This window comes from Silene latifolia, chromosome 9 (assembly GCF_048544455.1).
Source record: "Silene latifolia isolate original U9 population chromosome 9, ASM4854445v1, whole genome shotgun sequence".
NCBI lineage: Eukaryota > Viridiplantae > Streptophyta > Magnoliopsida > Caryophyllales > Caryophyllaceae > Silene > Silene latifolia.
In genome coordinates, this window is record NC_133534.1 from 168,490,928 (window position 1) to 168,508,940 (window position 18,013).

At 40.6% G+C, this 18,013-nt stretch overlaps 1 non-coding gene across 1 annotated transcript; it reads right to left on the minus strand.

Annotated features, from left to right (window-relative positions):
- Nucleotides 1–984: 984 nt before the first annotated feature.
- LOC141602911 (small nucleolar RNA R71) lies at nt 985–1,091 on the minus strand. Its single transcript, XR_012524817.1, has one exon. It is a non-coding gene; the product is annotated as a small nucleolar RNA R71 (small nucleolar RNA).
- Between the last annotated feature and the right edge of the window lie 16,922 nt (nt 1,092–18,013).

The following is an 18,013-nucleotide window of genomic DNA, read 5'->3' on the forward strand; positions in this document are numbered from 1 at the left end:
TTATCAATTGTTTACAACCCTTTTAATTCATCTTGCTTGTTTACTTTCATTGCTATTTAGTTTAGTGACCTTCTACATCAACCCAAATTGTGACACCCCTAAGACACCACTAGTTGCAATAGAAATCTCATCTCAATTCCCGTCCCTTGGGATCCGACCTTTACTTGCCTCTTTAATAATTGTAGAGTTGTTTGTGAAGCTATAAATTGTGTTTTGGTCTAGGTGCTCCTAACGACAAGTTACCGAAAAGATTTAGTTTGCACGACCAAAAATGGCGCCGTTGCCGGGGACGGTGTTAACTTGATTTAGATTTTCTTATATTGTTATTAGTTGTGTCTTTCTTTGCCTTGAGGAAGTAAAACTCCTCAAGGTTTGTTCTAATTATTTTCGAGTTGTTTGATATTTTGCATGTCTAGAAGGTCACAAGGTGACTTGTTACCTTTTGATCGTGAAATTGAAAGAACTTTGACAACCAATAGGAGACTTGCTAGGAGAAATTTGAGAGGTATTAGTGAGGTTACAGATATTCAACCAACTATTGAGTTCATCAACCCTTTTGCAAGAGAAGGTGAGGAGAACCCAACACAAAATACAACACAAAATCAACCCACAATGCCTAAGTTTTCATCACATTCCGTACCCACCGAGGAGAACCTACCCAATGGTACTCCCACACCACAACATTTGACCGGAAATTTTATTGCTAAATCCCCATTTATCCAATTAGTCGAAAGGAACCAATTTGGGGGGATGCCTAGTGAAGACCCTCATTCTCATATGAAGACCTTTTGTGACTATTGTGATGCGATTTCTCAAACCGGTGTAACTCAAGACCAAATTCGATGGGTCTTATTTCCTTTTTCTCTAATTGGCACCGCAAAACAATGGTTGAAGAGCCTTGATAAGGCCACTCTCGGAATTGATTCTTGGAAGAAGTTTGCTCTAGCTTTCTACAAAAAATTCTACCCACCGGAAAAGACTAACATGCTAAGAGCTCAAATTACGGGTTTTAAGCAAAGGGATGAAGAATCTTTGTATGAAGCTTGGGAGCGGTTCAAAGGAATTTGTCGCTCATGTCCTCACCATGGACTTAGCGAGTGGTTCTTGGTACAACAATTTTGGAACGGTCTATATGAAGATTCAAGGAACATTCTCAACATGGGATCAAATGGAATGTTCACCGAAGTTGATGACAATCAAACTTGGAACAAAATTGAGGAAATGGCGGTCCATAACTCACAATATAGTAGACCTCGCAAGGCTACTAGAGGAGGAAAGTATGAAGTGGACTCCGTTACTCAATTGGGTGCTCAACTTAGTGCTCACATTGATACCATCAATTTGAAGTTTGAAAAGGCCATGGCTAGACTTGAAGAAGCCTCAAAATCATCAAAGCATCATGTTAATGCCATGACGACATCTTCATCAATCCCAAGTGGGATATGTGAGAATTGTGGAACTTTGGGACATGACCAAAGTGAATGTAGGGGAACAAATGAACAAGTAAATGCTTTCCAAGCATACAAGAGTGGTACCCCTTATTCTAACTATTACAATGAAAACACCAAATTACATCCAAATCTCTCATACAAAAGCCAAAATGTTCAAAACCCTCAAACAACATACACCCCACCTCCCATGAGAAACCAAAATCAAAGACCCTTTTACAACCAAAACCAAGGTTACCAAAATCAATCTCCATACAATCAACAAAATGACCAAGGTTTTGATGTTCAAAAAGCGGTCCTTCAAATGCAAAAGAATCAACAAGAATTTTTCACTCAAATGCAAAAAGATAGTCAAGCAAAGGAAACCACCATCAACAACATCCTAGCTCACACCAAAATGTTGGAAACCCAATTGACTCAACTAGCATCTTCAAGCTCACAAAGACAAAAGGGGCAATTACCACCTCAAAGTAATCCCCCAAGACATGAAACTGTTAGTGCCATTCACTTGAGAAGTGGTACAAGGTATGAAGCATCGAAGAACCAAGTTGAGGATGAAGTTGTGGAAGCTAGTGATAAGGAAGAAATTATGCAAAACTCCAAGGATGGAGAATCATCAAAAGAATAAATTTTAAAGAAAAATGAAGAGAAGGTCAAGGAGAAGGAGCCCATTGTGATTAGACTTCCTTTTCCAAGTCGTCAAGTCAAGCCCAAATTTGATGACCAACTTGGAAAATTTATGGAAATTGTGAAGAATTTGAAAGTCTCAATTCCTTTCACGGAATTAATCAATCACGTGCCGGCCTATGCAAAATACATGAAAGACATCCTCACAAAGAAGAAGTCGATCCGGAAGCTTGAAACTATCGCCTTCACTAAGGTGAGTAGTGCAATACTTCAAGGGAGTTCACCTCCAAAACTCAAGGATCCGGGAAGCTTCTCAATACCGTGTACCATTGGCGACACCACGATCAACAAAGCCTTATGTGATCTAGGGGCTAGTGTGAGTGTTATTCCATACTCGGTGAGTAAAAGGTTGGGGATGGGAGAGCTTAAATGCACCAATATTACACTCCAAATGGCCGATAGATCGACGAAGACACCATTAGGGATAAGGGAAGATGTTCCCGTACGAATTGGGAAATTTTTCATCCCGGTGGACTTTGTCATTGTTGATATGGAAGAAGATTCCAACATTCCAATCATTCTAGGAAGACCTTTCTTACACACCGGTGGTGATTGATGTAAAACATGGAGAGCTCACTCTAGAAGTGGGAGATGAGAGCATAACTTTCAATCTTGACAAGACTATGAGAGCTCCCCGTTTACATGAACCATGTTTTATGATCGATCATTATAGCCGGAAGGATGATAGGAAGAAGTCGGAACTCCAATGGAAGAAGAAAATTGAAGATGCTCCATTCAAAGAGCAAGTGAATTGTAACAAAGAGAGTTTGCAAAGCTCGCCAAAGTCAAGCAATGAAGAAGATGGCCTCATTGGCTAAGAAAAGAAAATGGGAGAGTTGTCTCCATCAAATCAAGAGATTTTTAATGATCAACTTAATGAAGTTTGTGGTCTTTGGGACGACGAATTTGAAGGGATTTTCAATCCCTACATCGGTAATGCCATCGATCAAGACCGACAACAAGGGCAAAGATCTATCGAAGACCTTTATCATGACAATGAACAAGCTTTGGATTACTTTTTCAAGGTGTTGAGCAACATCAACAACACCTTGGACATGCCCCCTTGACATCTCATCAAGAATGAGAGTTTGGTGGAGTCCTCCCTAAACCACCATTTGTAAATATTTCTAACTCCCTAACTCGCATTTTAATTCTTGAATTGCATTTTTGTCATTTTTTGGATTTTTGTGCCTTGATCAAGATAATTATCATTTTTGAGAGAAGTTAGGGAGGGACTAATGATTTCAATTGATGTGTAGTGCTTTAGCTTAGTGTGGGGATAGCAATTGCGTAGGCTATTCATGCCTTAGTAGTGCCCCCACAATGAAGAACACGAGATTTTGAAGGATGAAAAATGACAAGGGATATGCAAGGTACACGGATGGAACTGAATCCCTGGAAAGGAATCCGCTCGTCTTTTTGGCTGAGAAAAACAAGAAAAATCCCTGGAAAGGAATCCGCCCGTCTTTTATGAAAAAAGCCTGTCCTGCATTTTCAAATCCGCCCGTCTTTGCTAGAATCCGCCCGTCTTTAGGCGAGAATTTCCCAACCCAGAACAGACAGAATCCGGGCGTCCCGAAGGAAAGCCGCCCGTCTTCCCCCTGCATTTCAAATATTTCGGGTTCATTATAAACCCCCTCCCACATTCATTTCTTCATTCCTTCATTCATAACACTACCCATAAACCCCAAAAACTCAAAACCCTCATCCTCTCCATCACATAAACAAGATTTCCTCAACCACAATCATCAAAATCAAATCAAAACATCCTTTTAACAAAAATTAATCACTCCTCTTTCAACAAAAATCAAACCAAGCACAAAATCTTCAACCTTTGAGTCGATTTTTGAATTTATAAAGGCAAAGCCTTTCATCTTGAAATCGATTTGGGTACACTTGAAAATTGAAGATTTTCACTCTTTTCTTGGTTCAAGCATCAATGGCAAGGACAAAAGGAGCAACAAAGGCACCAAAGGCAAAGGCACTCTCAACAAGACAAAAGAGTCTTCAAGCAAAGAAAGCCTCATTGGCTATGGTGGTAGCTAGCTCAAATTTGGAAGTGCAACAAGAACAACCTCCCATGGAAGCAACAACATCTACTACTCCGGAAATTGCTCAACTTTCGAATTATCCGGAGGTAATTTTCATTTCCAAATCCCATAGGGACACTTTTGCCAAGTTTGCTAGAAAATCATTTCTATCCACCAAGTTTATTTGTGAAGATTCCTTAGATAAGTTGGGTGTCCTTGAGCAAACTAGAGCCTTCTTTAAAGCCATGGGGTTGGAGAAATTGTTTACAACAAAAGAATTGACATACCCCTCCCTTACCTTATAATTCTTGAGTTCTTTAAAAGTTAATAAGGTAGAGACTATGGAAAGCATCGAGTTCCGCCTAGCTAATGTTAGTAGGCGCATCTCCTTTGAGGAAATGAGTAAAGCTTTGGGTCTTAGTGATTCACCGAGTTATTTCAAGACTGTTGGCAAATATGACCCCGACCTTCTTTGGGAGGCGATTTCCGGAAGGAAATTTGAGAACTATCATGCTAGTCGCGCTCTATTAGTCCACCATCCGGGCATTAGAGTGTGGCACAAGGTCATAGGGAACACCATCATTGCAAGAAAAGACACCAACCACTTTACCAAACTCGATTTTGTTCTTCTTGAGTCGGCCTTAAACATTGGAAGGGAATTCACCAAGCCTTTCAACTCTCTAAGGCTTTTGGTGGATAGATGGCTAAATGTTGATTGTGGGAAGCAAGGCACTACCGTTATTGTGAATGGAGGTCTAGTCACTCTTTTGGCTAAATACTTTGATCCGAACTTCAACAAGGATAGCAAGTATGAGGCGAAGAAGGGTGGTCATCTCATTGATATTGAAACTATGATAAACAAGTACAAGTGGGTCTCTCATAACCCTCTTGACACCAAGTATGGATGGCTCACTAGTGAGGCTAGATCTTTTACTTTGCCTTCGAAGATTTGTCGCTTAAGTGTCCACCGGACCAACTATCTCCTTCTCCTTTCAAAAGAGGCCGAATACATTATCCGACAACAAAAGGGTGAAATTGAAATGCCCTCCTCTTCCATTGTCACACCACCCTATCCTTTCGAGTACCAAGAGTTCAAACCCAAAGGTGTTGAAGCAAGAAATGATTATATGACTCTTCTTATGCAAGAGATGCACAAGCAAGCCTTTAAGGATCGGGAAGATGCTTACTTAGCCCAATATCCACCCCTCCTTCATTTAGCTAGGCAAGGACTACTTGATCCTTCATGTCCTTTGCCTAGTTGGGCGGATATGGAAGTCTTCTTTCCGAGTGCATCTAGGGTTGAGATTCCGGGTGACAATGAGGTTGTCGGTGATGAAGATGTTGATGATAACATTGATGAAGAGGCTAGTGAAGAAGAAGAAAGGGATGATGAACAAAGTGAACAAGAAAGTGAAGAGGAAAGTGGTGATGAGTCCACTTCTATTGAGAAAGATGATGATAGTGATGATATGATGGAAGATTAGCAAGCTTTGGAGGCTCCTACCCTCTTGAGGTTTGTCTATTTCTCTCTTTGTTTTATTTATTTATCTTGATCATTGTTGGAGTAGTCCTAGCAACATAGAGGACTAACACCTCGGCCCCATTGAGGTGTTCTCATTTTATTGTTCCCACCTTTTGAAAATCCAAAATGACAAATTTAGTTTCATGCATTGCATCGTGTGTGCATGAACTACACCCAACCTTAGGACATTATCAATAATGTCTAACTCGGTTTGGGGAAGTACATACATACACAACGGGAGGTAATCTAAATTATCCTCTCCGTCATAAACAAAAAAACCCATGCATCATGTAGTGTAGATTAGTGTAGCTTGCATTTAGTGTAGAATTCATGCATCATGCTTGCATGATTTCCCATTATTTTGGCCATTGAGCACAATGCCCATATTAGTGTGGGGATGGGGAATTCTAACTTAACTTTTATTCAAAAATCCAAAAAAATTGAAAAATTTCGAAAAAACCATAAAACTTTGAAAATTGAAAAACCAAAAACAAGTTCATTTCCTTTGTGGTGTAGTCATGTATATATTATTGTATATATATTGTGTTTGTTCTATCCTTGTTCACATTGATTGACTACGTCACATCCGAGACATGAGGATATTGAAGACCGCATGGTATGATTTTTCCAATCTCCTTTTTCCTCTTTATGTTAATGACTATGTGGCTTTATTTTGATTGATGCGGTATAACAATGTGAACTTAGGACTTGCATTTAGTGTATATGTCATATTAGTTGGTAGAATCATTTGCATTAGGATGTTTATATGTTAGTTGCATCATGGCATGTAGTTGCATGTTAGAAAAATTTTGCGAAACCGTCTACTTGGGAAGCTTGACAAGTGTATATAGGCCCTAGTAGATGCTTTTTCTTCTTAAGACTTTGCTTGTTAGAATACTTGTAAAACACCCTAGGATGTGTTATGCTAGTATCCTTTGACCCATGGATTAAGGCCTAGTCAAGAGTACCTTGTGGTGTGATAACTCTTTGGCTACCGTTTATTCCAAGGTGACCCTTGAAACCATGCATCCATCATCCATGTTCTACCACATTTTTGTCAACAAAGGGAATGGGCACAAAAAGAAATCAATTTGAGTTCAATGAAATGAAAAGTGAAAGAAAGTTTGCAAAAAAAATGCATCAAATGAAAAGAGGAGCAAAAATAGAACTCCTAAAGCTTCAAATATAAGGCACCCTCACTACATATGGGGTGACTTTGAAAATGTTCAAAAGAAATGCAAAGAAAAGTTGAAAGTTGTCAAGTGTTGAAATGCCAAAAATAAAAAAGAAATGGCAAGAAAGTGTTCTCAAATGTTATATGCCACATGAAATTGGGGGGAAAAACAACAACAAAAGCAAACTCCCAAAGTCAAAATCAAATATCTATCGATCCCTTTATCCATCGTATCCATTTTTGTGCATGGTAGAGAGGGGACGACCCTTCTTCTTGTCTAGACAAGAGGGGGAATTCCGCGATCCTCCAGTGTTTCTAACACCATAGGGAGTCTATTCTTGACAAAAGCATTTAACGATTGAGGACAAAGGTACTCTAGCTTGACACAACTTGGAGGTGATTTATTGGTATCCTTCTAGGCTTAGTAGTTTGAACAAATTGCATCTATGAAGGAGTGTGTACCCTTGAATTGTTTCCCTTGTAGATAATTTCCGCCACTTAGATGAGGAAAGTGGCTATTCTTTTGTAGATGCATCCATTATTTGTTTTGTGTGCTTAATGTTTGGATGTGTTGCCATTTTGGCAAGACCCACCTTGCCTTGCAAGAAGGCATCCTACCTCATGGTTGTCTTGTTGTGAGTTGAAGGGGCGGAGTGAGACCCGCTAATTGTCTCATATCGGCTATGTTATTAGGTTAGTTTAAATAATGGTCCTAGTCTTTGTCACCTCTTTACTCGGGACGAGCAATGGTTCGGTTTGGGGATATTTGATGTGACCATAATTAGAGCATTTTTAGCCCCCGAATTAGCCTTGTTCCCATGCTTTTTAGTGCATATTTGGGTCATCTATCGTCTTTAGTTCTTTGTTTTGCATATTCTTTGAGGTTTTGTATCCTTGGTAGGAAAGGAGTGCAAACCTTGCATTTTCATGGCAAAATGAGACTAAATTGATTGAATTTAATGACCAAGCATCAAGGAGAGACAAGATTAGAAGGCCTTTGTACATATTATAGTAGATGGGCAATGATGAGAAAAGATCCTTGCATCCCCGAGGAAATCCCCAAGGATTTTATGAAGAAAAAGGAAGAAAAGAAGAAGAAATGAAGCCGTCCAGCAATCCGTGCGGATTGCCTAGAAGACACCCGTCCTCCACCTCCACAATCCGTGCGTCTTCTACCCAAGACGCCCGGGCAGCAACACCAGAAGACGCCCGTCTTCTCCCAAAGACGCCTGGGCAGAGACAATAGAATCCGGCCGTCCCGAGCCTAAGACGCACGGATTCCAAGACAGCGCAACTTTGTTTCTTCAAGCTTCAAGAAAGATGCCCATCCTTCGGAAAATACCGGCGTTTCCTTAAGTAGGGACTTAATCGTCATTTAAGCCCTTAGTTAACCCTAATTCCTACACCTAATCCCCACTATAAATACCCCATTAGTATAATTGGAAGAGCATGTTCTTCTTATCAATTCTTAGAGTAGTTAATATCAATCAAATCTCTCTTTAGTTTTGTAATCAACAATTAATCAAGTTTTAATACAAGTTTTATTTCCTTAATCTCTCTTTTGTTCATCCTTTATTTTGGGTAATTGAAGATTATTTGGGTTATTATTGGGAGATTGACAACCTCTCAATCAAGCATCAAGTACTTCTTTTATTCTTTGCTTTATTATTGGAATCATTAGTAGGTATAATTCTCTTAATTTCTTTTTAATTATTGTTAATTGCTTTCATTTATTCATCATGTTTCACTTTGTTGGTATGATTGACAACCTTGCTAGCATGTTCAACATGATAATGAGTGAGTAGTCACCTAGCTAGGGTTAATGGGTAATTAGGGGAAACCAACATGGGGAATGATTCATGCTTAAATTAATATGCTTTCATGGTTTATTTGCTTGCTTGTTTTGGTCTCAACTCATGCACATATTATGTTTGATGAAATGCGAGCCTATGAATCCTTGCATTTTTTACCCATCACCTATCTTTTCAATGAGACTTGTAAGACATAAACCAACTCGAGTCTCATTAGACCATGCATGTTGTTGAGTAGGGAAGACTAAGTCGACTTGTAGGTGTTGTACAATCTAATCGATTCGGCTCCGGGACCCAAACTTTCCTAGGATTGTAAGATATAACCCAACTCAATCCATCACAACAATAATTGTTTGCTTATAATTTGAGAACATGTTTGTGTGATCAATTCCCATGAATCCCCTATGACCCCATGATACCCTAGTGCTTTTTATCAATTGTTTACAACCCTTTTAATTCATCTTGCTTGTTTACTTTCATTGCTATTTACTTTAATGACCTTCTACATCAACCCAAATTGTGACACCCCTAAGACACCACTAGTTGCAATAGAAATCTCATCTCAATTCCCGTCCCTTGGGATCCGACCTTTACTTGCCTCTTTACTAATTGTAGAGTTGTTTGTGAAGCAATAAATTGTGTTTTGGTCTAGGTGCTCCTAACGACAAGTTACCGAAAAGATTTAGTTTCACGACCAACAGGTGAGTCCAGGGACCCCGTGGGAGCATCCCTGTCCGAGCATACTCCTCGTAAACTGGGTACATGGCCAGAGCCATGTCCATCCTGTGCTGATCAAAACTCCTGCACAAGTCACCCAACACACGTGAAACCGCCCTTTGGTCCATGACATAGGTGTAGGGGGACGAAAAGTAGTCGGGAAACCCGTGGGAGCAGGGGTGGAGGAGGAGGGGGCCTGTGAAGAGGAGGCGCGAGCTCCTCTCGAGGTGGAAGCTGTGGTGGTGCCCGCCCTAATAGGGAGCCTGTAGCTAGGCAAGGGCGGGCGAGTCGCCCCCAAAACAGTAGTAAGGGGCAAGATGGGAGGGAGGCCAAGGATAGGTATGGGGTCGCAAATGAAAGAATCAATCTTCCACCGACCCCGAGTATTGACCCACTTTACAGACTTGACGTAGTCAAGGTCCATGAAGCGTGCCTGAGGGTCGAGAGGAGCCTCCTCTCGAGGGGAAACAAGAACCAGACGGTGGGCTATACGAGTCACCAGCCCACCACAAACAATAGTGGCCAAAGAGGTACCCTCACTTATAGTGTTAAAGTGAGAGGCAGTCAAATAAGCGATATTATAAATACGGGCTACCCGACTCTCAATGTTTAGGCAGCCAGCCAAGATTGACAATTCAATTGTATTAACATTATTGACTCTTTGCGGCCAAAGATGGTGCTACCCATCAGCCGGAAGAAGTAACGAAAATGGGGTAAGTGGACGGAGGTGCCCGTCCTCTTAGGGGCGTTCAGGTCAGAGATACACGACCACATTACCCTGTGCACATCAGAAGATTTCGAGGTGTTACCCTCGAAACAATGACCCAAATAACCAGCAAACTCAGCTAATGTCAAGGAGTAGGTGACATTAAACAGCCGAAAAGATATACAAGAGCTACTCTTATTAGCTTCAAAAGTGGTCTGGTCAAAAGCAAAAGACGAGAAAAACTCAAGGGTTAAAGTATAGTAATTGAACTCAGCCATGTCCACCAATCCCGACATCCCTGTCCTATTTAGCAGAGACACAACAGATTCAAGACACCCTAGTTTCTCTAAAGTTGGCTTATGAATAAAACGGGTTGCCTGAACTTTTGTTTTTTCGACCAAGGTAATAAATTTAGCTCTCTGAGTAGAGGTAGAGAAAATCACTTGTGGATAGCCAGGTAGACTATCCGTAGTTGCCTCGATCATTGGCGGCGGACCCCGCGACCGTTTAGCTGCTCCTTGACTGGACTGCCCACCGAAGATCGTCTGGTTCCCTTTCGTCATTGTTGCTTCCTAAAAAATTCAACAAACTCAACAATTAGCTTCCCACAATCTTGAATAATGGAAATTAACAAACCCTCAATTACAACAAAAATCGATCATCAAGCTAGGGTTTCGAAAATTTGGGGAAAAATGAAATTAAACTTCTCCTAGTTGCTTAGATGGCTCGAAAATCAAAGGGATAGGATAGCAAATGCAATTAAAGCACAAATTCGAAAAGAAATTAGCCCTAAATCGATTTTCCCCAAATCGATTTTTTTTTTCGAAACAATGTGAGATTGCTCGAAATTTGGGCATAAAAATTCAGCAAAAATCGAATTTAAAGGACTAGAAGATGATTAGAGACATACCTTTGATGAGAACTTGGGGATTTGAGCAAGAAAAATCGAAATTAAAGGGTAGATTAGCAAGAAAATCGCGAAAGGGGGAAGAACTAGGGTTTTTCTATTTTTTTGATCAAATGAGTATGAATGAATGAATGAAGTAGGAATTAGAACTTCCCTATTAAATTGCCCTCTGGTTTCGCGCGGTGGTCGATCGACTATCAGACCTAGTCGATCGACCAATCTTCCCTTTTAGCAGCTTCTGACTTTTCCTCTTCAGTCGATCGACTGATGCACATGGTCGATCGACTGCAAGTACTGGCAATTAAGCTCAATTACGTTAAAATTGCTTTTTCCAACTTCAATTTCCCGTCTTTCTCTCATCGACATTCAGCAAAGCGCCCTACGCACTTTGCATAAAATAATTACCTGCAAACATTCTCAAAGGCGCGCGTCTTTCCACAAAAGTAATTGCTAATTAAAATGAAATAAGCTAAAGCTCCTAATGCAAATTAATTAAATAAAACTGTAAAGTTCCTAATTACATAGAATTTACAAGCCGGGTTGCCTCCCGGTTAGCGCTGGTTTAAGAGGTCCCGCACGACCTTCTTACCTCAATTTGCAGCTTCTAAAAGTGGGTCAAAGTATAGTACTTCGACCTGCCCAACAAATTCGTCTGCACCGTGATAGTGTTTCACGTATTGACCATTCACTTTGAATCAGTCTCCAGATGAGGTTTCCAATTCAACTGATCCGAATTTTGTAATCACTATGACAAAGATAAGGGCCACTCCACCTGGATTTCAGCTTACCAGGAAATAAACGGATACGAGCATTAAAAAGGAGTACCTTATCACCGACATTGAACTCGCGCTTGATGATCCTCTTGTCATGCCATCGCTTCGTCTTCTCCTTATAGATCCTAGCATTATCATAGGCCAGCAGCCTAAATTCCTCTAACTCATTCAGCTGCGTCATACGTTTCTCACGAGAGAGGTTAGGATCTAAATTCAAATCACAAATAGCCCACCAAGATTTACGTTCCAATTCAACAGGCAAATGACATGTCTTACCATAAATCAATCGGAATGGTGACATCCCAATTGGCGTTTTAAACGCAAATCCTATAAGCCCATAAGACATCATCCAACTTAAGACTCCAATCTTTCCGCGATTTAGAAACAACTTTAGCTAACATTTCTTTCAATTCTCGGTTAGAAATCTCAACTTGACCACTAGTTTGGGGATGATACCCCAAACCTCTACGATGTTGGACACCGAATTTAGTCAACATAGCACAAAGTTGTTTTTTCTTTAAAATGCATACCTCTGTCGCTAATGACAACCCTAGGGACACCAAAACGAGGGAAGATTATCTTTTTAAACAAATTAATCACGGCTTTTGCATCGCAATGAGGGGTAGCAAATGCCTTCTACCCATTTGGACACATAATCTACAACTACGAGGATATATTTATTACCTTGACTGCTCGGAAAGGGTCCTTGATAATCAATGCCCCAGACATCAAAAATCTCAACCTCTAGAATGCCTACCTGTGGCATCTCATGTCTCTTTGAAATATTTCCCGATCTTTGACAAGCATCGCACTCAGCAACAAAATTTCGACTATCTCGCATGCAAAGTTGGCCAATAGAAACCAGTTGAGTACCTTAGCCACGATCCGGACGGACCATGGTGACCACCATAGGCGTAAAGAGTGGCAAGCTTCTAGGATATCCTTGACCTCCCATTGAGGCACACATCTCCGGATAAGACCGTCTGCACATTCCTTGAAAACAAACGGATCATCCCAAAAGTATTGTCTAGCATCATAAGCGAACCGCTTCTTCTCGCGCCATGAAAGCTTGGGTGGTATTTTACCCACACTGCAAAATTAGTAAAATCAGCAAACCACGGAGGTGGATAAGACCCCGAATTAGTAATAGCTAACAGACTCTCATCAGGAAAAGAATCATTAATGGGTAACGAATCCTCCCTTTCTGTCAGCTGCAGACGAGATAAATGGTCAACCACCACATTCTCTGCACCTTTCTTATCTTTGATCTCCAAATCAAACTCCTGCAAAAGGAGTATCCACCTCAAAAGCCTCGGCTTCGCATCCTTCTTAAGAAAGAGAGTCTTCAGCGCTGCATGGTCAGTATAAACAATAACCTTAGAACCCAACAAATAAGATCGAAATTTATCTAAGGCAAAAACTACAGCTAGAAACTCCTTCTCAGTAGTGTAATAGTTAACTTGAGCCTCATCCAGAGTTCGGCTCGCATAATATATGGCATTCAAAACTTTATTTTTCCGCTGTCCTAAAACTGCACCAATCGCATAATCGCTGGCATCACACATAATCTCGAATGGAGATCCCAATCAGGCGGCTGAATGATTGGCGCAGAAGCCTCCTTCAACCTGTTAAAAGCTAAAAGGCACTCATCAGTAAACTCAAAAACAGCATCCTTAAGAAGCAATTGTGTAAGTGGTTTAGCAATTTTCGAAAAATCCTTAATGAACCGCCGATAAAAACCATCATGGCCAAGGAAACTCCTCACTCCTTTAACATTCATAGGAGGAGGCAGTTGCTCAATCACCTGCACTTTTGCTTTATCAACATGTATGCTCTTATCAGAAATCAAATGTCCCAACACAACTCCCTCATTGACCATGAACTGACATTTTTCCCAGTTTAAAACAAGATTAACATCAATACAACGCTGCATGACTTTATCAAGGTTAGCTAAACAACGATCAAAGTCAATACCATAAACTGAGAAGTCATTCATAAATACCTCCATAATATTCTCTATATAATCAGAAAAAATCCCCATCATGCACCTCTGAAAGGTAGCTGGGGCGTTACACAATCCGAAAGGCATTCTCATGGTATGCAAAAACACCTTGTGGACAGGTAAAAGTGGTCTTACTCTGATCATCCGGATGAATAGGGATCTGAAAGAACCCTGAATATCCGTCTAGAAAACAGAAAAATTTATTAGAAGCTAGTCTTTCGGTCATCTGGTCAACAAAAGGGAGGGGGAAATGGTCTTTCTTTGTGGCGGCATTTAACTGTCTGTAGTCAATGCACATCCGCCAACCTGTTACAACTCGAGTTGGTATTAATTCATTTTTCTCATTTTGTACCACAAAGTGGTCCCTCCTTTCTTCGGACTACCTGAATCAAGGCTAACCCACTTGGAGTTGCCAACTGTATAAATAATACCCGCATCGAGTAGTTTCATCACCTCACCATGACAACCTCCCGCATCTTCGAATTGACTTTCACGACCCTGTCTGTAAGGCTTGTGTCCCTCCTCCAGCTCAATTCTGTGCATACAAATGTCAGGGCTGATGCCCTTAATATCATCCAAAGAGTAACCTAAAGCTTTCCTGTTTTTCTTAAGTACACACATCAAAGCAGAAAGCTGGTTATCGTCAAGTTTAGCACTAACAATAGCTGGGTATTGCTCCGTATCATCTAAAAAGACATACTTAAGATTAGGAGGAAATGGCTTACGCTCTGGCACCTTTACCTCAACAGCATAGGCAGAATCAGCTTCAATGGTATAGCAAATGTTTACCAAATTCTCGTTGGCCAGGCTTATCATCATCTCATCTTCTTCCTCTGTGAGCTCGTAGCTTTCCATTGAGGCTACCAAAACATCTAGCTCCTCAGCATTCTCCGCTGGATTATCTGCACACTCATATAAACGGGTTAGATCAGCTAAGGGATCCTTGACTAAGGATTCCCTCCAGTTACAATTAACAGCCCTGTCAACAATATCAACGGAATAACACGTATCATCATTAGCAGGTTCAGTCGCAGTGCGAGAAAGACTGAACTCAATTGTGTCATCCCCTACCTCCAAGGTCAAGACTCCGCGTTTGACATCTATCACGGCCCCAGCCGTATGTAAAAATGGTCTACCTAAGATAATAGGTATCTGACTATCCTCAGCAATGTCTAAAACGACGAAATCGACAGGAATAAAGAACTTACCCACTCGAACGGGTACATCTTCTAAAATTCCTAAGGGTCTCTGAATCGATCTATCTGCCATCTGAAGGGTCATATTGGTCACCTTAAGGTTACCTATATTTAACTTTTCGCACACAGAATATGGCATAACACTGACACTGGCCTCTAGATCACAAAGGGCTTTCCCAAATTCATGGATACCTATAGTGCATGGAATTGAAAAACTACCCGGGTCTTTTAATTTAGGTGGTACCCGTTGTTTCTTGAAAGAACATTACACTCCTCCGTGAAAGCTATAGTACCAACATCATTAAAATTTTTCTTACGATTCAAAATATCCTTCATAAACTTAGTGTAAGAAGGTACTTGGGTAATTAAATCAGTGAAAGGAATGGTTACCTCCAGATTCTTGACGATCTCCAAAAACTTACCGAACTTATGCTCCAACTTTGTATTCTTTAAATGCTCCAGATACGGGACTGCAACACTTGTTGTAGGGTCGACATTTTTCGTCTTCCGAATGTTTAAAATCTCCGTCAAATCGTCACTGGCTGAGGTATATTGCAATTCAATTGACGGATTTTCGTTCAGCGCTGGAGACCCAGTCGATCGACCATTGGGCTCGGTCGATCGACCAAATACATCGGTTCGAACAGTTTCGGTCGAAACTTTTTCGTCAGAACTTTGGTCGATCGATCGATGTTGTTGGTCGATCGACCATCAAGGCGCTGGTTCAAACAGCTTCTGGTCGAAACTTTTTCATCGAGATTCTCGTCGATCGATCGATGTTGTTGGTCGATCGACCGGGTAATCTTGCAATAGAGTTCGTTTTCGCACTGAATCTAAGTCGACTTTTCATCATTTTCCGAGTCTTTTCTTGGCTTATCAGGACCGTCATATGAGAGACCACTGCGGAGGTGAATTGCATTAAGTGTCTCGATAGGAACCTCACATTTGCTTGAAGAATTGGCGACTTGGTTAGCCGCTAAAATCTCTAACTGCTTTGCAAAATTCCTTGTAGATTCAATCCCAGCTTCTTCTATTTTCGTGACTTGAACCAAAAGAGCTCGGATTATTTCTCTCAATTCCGCGGTCTCATCTGAGTTATGAACAGGAATTTCAATTTCTTTCTCGGAAACCTTAGAAGACTCGAGCTTTTCGAGCCGGGCAGTAATAAAAGCCATGAGTGTCGCAACGGCACTCATTTCGTCATTTGGCTTTCGCGAGTTTCCACGCGAACTCCCAAACTCAGCTCTATGGACTGCCATCTCCTCAATAGTGTTCCAACCTTTATTTTGATCAGTGTTATTTTGGAACCTACCATTCGCAGCTGCATCCAGGATAAACTTGTAGTCATCATATAAAGAATTGTAGAATAGGTTGCAAAGGTACCACTGCTGGAAACCGTGGTGAGGAACAGACCGAACCAATCTCTTGAAACGTCCCCATGCTTCACAAAATTCCTCATCAGGTCCTTGCTGGAAATTTGTAATTTGGCTCCTCAAGGCATTAGTCTTTTCGAGTGGGTAGTATTTTTTGTAAAATGCTAATGCTAGAGATGTCCAATCTGTGACTCTAGCTGCTACCCTATCAAGGTAGCGGTACCAATCTCGCGCAGAATCCTTCAAGGAGTATAAGAACATCATCCCCTTTACTTCATCTTGGGTCACCCCACCGTGCACAGTATGGAAAATGCAGTAGTCTTTGAAAATTTCCATATGCTTCAAAGGATCCTCGTCCGGTAATCCAGCAAACTGGTTCCGCTCCACCAAATTAATATAGGAGGAACGAAGTTCGAAATGACCTTGAATAGGGGTGGGTAGATCGAATCCCTTTGGAACATGTTGCACTTTCGGCTGAAGATTATCATATATTGTAGTCATGATCGCAAAACTGAGAGTACTCAAGCCCTCCTCTCAAAAATCTGTCTTCTAACTATGCACAAGCAAAACTATAAGCAAGAGTAAGCAACGGCCTCAAGGAAAACCAAAGTTCCTTGAGACAAGAAAAATAAACTAAAAATAAAGCAAACAGAATTACACTGTCTCCCCGGCAACGGCGCCAAAATTTGATACCGTCGTTTTGTATCAAAATTAAATTTATAAATCCGAACTAAAACTATAGCTAGTGATAGTAAGGGTCGAACCACAGAGAGACATGATCAATTCTATTTGCTAATTTTTAATCTATTGAAGTAACAATTATGGGGGGGGGGGGGGTTGATTGATTGATTCTAAACTAATAACGGAACTTAAATGAAGTTTAAATTCGAAATTAAAAAGCAGCTAGGAACTTCGGTTCACCATGGCCAAAGGGTCAGTCAAGCAAAGTCAAGGTCTGTCCAATACCGTCTCAGGATGTCAAATAGGTCCTTTAAGTCCCTATTCGAATTAAGCCTCTCGGTCTTTTTCCACCCTAGAAAGAAACTAAAATGCTTTCGCTCCACTAGTCTTTCTAACTACTTGTAAGAAATCAAACTTTGCTAATTTCTCAATCTAGCAAGGGGTAAAAATCTCACAAAGGTAAATAAGGCCGGTACGGGTTCAACTTAGACTTAATAAAATTAACTCATGACGCCATGAATTCCCTAATTCCTAGCATAGAAATTTTAGCTACGCATGACTAAGAATATAACAATTGCAAAATTAAAGATGTAGAATAAAATTGACACGATTGAAATAGAATTAAAACTAAAGGACTGAAACTAAATTGCTTGAATATAAGTTGGTAGAAACTAGAATTAAAAAGACAAGAATAAGAGAAGATTGAATTAAATTAAAGCTTACTAAGGAAATTGATGAACAAACAATTAATTCGAATCCGTAGCCTCCACTTCGTGTTTCCCCAAAAAAAACTAGATCTAAAACTTCAGTTGTTGAATAATGAAAAGCATAACCTAAATTATTGTTACGTACTAATGATAAACGTTCCATCCATAAGATCAATTACAAGTGGGCTTTCAAAAGACAAATAAATTAAAAGAACCCGCAGCTCGAGACCTGGTCGATCGACCAAGGGGCACGGTCGATCGACCACCCAGTACAGTACG